Source organism: Argiope bruennichi, chromosome 3 (genome assembly GCF_947563725.1).
Source record: "Argiope bruennichi chromosome 3, qqArgBrue1.1, whole genome shotgun sequence".
Taxonomy (NCBI): Eukaryota; Metazoa; Arthropoda; class Arachnida; order Araneae; family Araneidae; genus Argiope; species Argiope bruennichi.
Window position 1 is genome coordinate 71,144,893 of NC_079153.1, and position 2,486 is coordinate 71,147,378.

Below are 2,486 nucleotides of genomic sequence, written 5' to 3' on the forward strand. Positions count from 1 at the left end.
TCTTGGAAATCAATAACACAAGACTGAAGGGGTTGCCATTTGATCCCTGGTGAATCAGATTCCTGGCGACAAAAGAAGGAAGAAAGGTTGCCAAATTCTCGCTCTTATGCGATTTTACATGGATGGCATCGGAAGGAAAGCAACTTCAAGCACACTTTCAAAAGTAGCGGGTGAAAAAAATCATTCAAATAATTCCCATCGTCGAAAATAAAAGATGTGAACTTTGAAACAGTGGCATAATGAGAGTAAATGGTACTTTTGGGTGCACTCCTTGCCCTATCCCTCGTTACACCATTGTCGTAAGAATCGTGAAATTAATATTTTTTTTTCTTATTATATTCTTTATGTTTCTCAAAAAGTGAACAACGAACATTAATTTCAAATTATGTGAAAATAGGAATTCTAATTTTAAAAAAAAATTAGGTAATGAATTTATTAATTAATAATTTGTTATTATTTATTAATACATTTGTCATAGTTTAAATATTTTTAATAATAAAAATATTAAAATGTTGTAAAGCCTGAAATTTAAGAAATTGAGAGACTGAAAGTCAATTACAGATAAAATAAATAAGTAAAAAATGTAATTAATAATAAAAAATAACAATAACGATAATAATTGCAATTTGCACAAAATTATTGTATAAGTTTGATAATTGAGAAAAAACTTAATGAAGTTAAAGTAATCTTTACATATTTAATAAATACGGTGTACCGGCTAACGGCTTGTCATTATTAATTCTCATTTTTGCATTCTGCAAATAGTTCGTAATTTTTTTCCAAAACGAATTGATATATACATTTTGATTTAGAATGTTTGATTTTAATATTTTCGTAATATAAACTAAGAATTCTTTAAAATTGTTGGTAATTAATTGTACAAGTCAGATCATGAAAAATTTTGACATCGCAGATCTCAAATGTAGCTTGAAATGAAGAAATTCTTTTCAATATATCACAGCGAATGTCATTTGTAGTTCTGCTTTGTTCAATCCCTAATTACAATTTTAGAATGACCTCATATTTATTAAGAATCGTTCTGAATGTGAAGTACTAATAGTTGATATTAATTGCCACGCATATTAAATATTTTTCCTTTAAAAAGATTTCTCTTTTCAATGCAAAACAATTATTTCACTAATAGAAAAACTGGGCAAAGAAAAGAAGAATTCTCACAATATCTGTTGAGAAGAATATTGATAATGAATATGAAACCGATCCTTTTATTGCTATACTAATATTAGCTCATTAATGTGGCAAATCTTTTGGAACCGTTCAGTGTGGAATTAAATCCGATTTGATTTTCAGATTTCTTCCTATTGCTTTGTTTTCTCCCTCTAAAAGCATGCTGGCACGCAAAATTAGCTTGAATTTCATTTCGAGAATGTACTTATTGAATAAATTAATTGTAATAATACATTCCACTTATGGTTTCATCTTCGGAATATGTGACGTCGTCTTCATTCGATAAGTTTGTAGCAAAGTTCTAATCATTTATTTTTATCATCATCATTTAAAACGATATTAATGAATCTAATAGTCTATTTATTGTTATAAATTAACAAGACTGGTCTCCCGAAATTTTTCTCTATATTTTTTAATAAAGATGTAAACCTATCTCCCCTCCTTTGTCATGATACACACATGCATGAAAATTATTCACCTGGTAAGGCTGCGGATACTATGAGTATTCACGTTTTTATAATCCTTGGATTCAGAAATGCTATGAGGAGCAGAGAGAACACCAGCGGAGTGTCTCTCTCCGTCGTAGAGAAACTCCCCCCCCTTCTGTAAAATAAAGAAAACCATGTGGCTATTTCAGACCTTTTATTTCATATGTCTGAAAACAAAAGTTGATACAGATTTATAACTTTAATAACAGGACCGAACATCAAATTTCATTTATTCTAAAACATTGCATTTTTGAGCTATCACTTTTACATATGTATATTCGACTACAGATTAACAGACGGACAATTCTTTGATGGATTTGATTCAAGATTTAATGCAGAATTGCATTTCGGATGATAAAACTATGTTCTAATTTTCATCCATCCAGCTCTTTGTATTTTATTACTTTCTCTGCGTTTTATTACTTAGGAAGTCCAATAATCATCAAAATATTTGATTTTTAGAAATTTTCATGTTTTAAAACTCTCTGAGGTCGGAAAAACATATTTTTTGGAATTATGCTTGTCATTAAATGTGATAGCTCAAAAATGTTTTGAGCTAGATGAGTGAAATTTGATATGTGGTCTTTACACCAAATTCATAGCTTTCTTTCAAAGTTGATTTGAGAGAAATCTATTAGAGAAAGTCTGTTTTGTTTGGTCGTCGAAGTACATGAAAACAAGATAACTACAAAATGAAAAGAGCTTGATGAGATTTAGTATACAGTTTAAACATTCAAATTTCCAACAAATTCATCAAACTGTTGATCGTCTGTCTATCTGTATATTCACATGCATGTAAACGCACAACTCAAG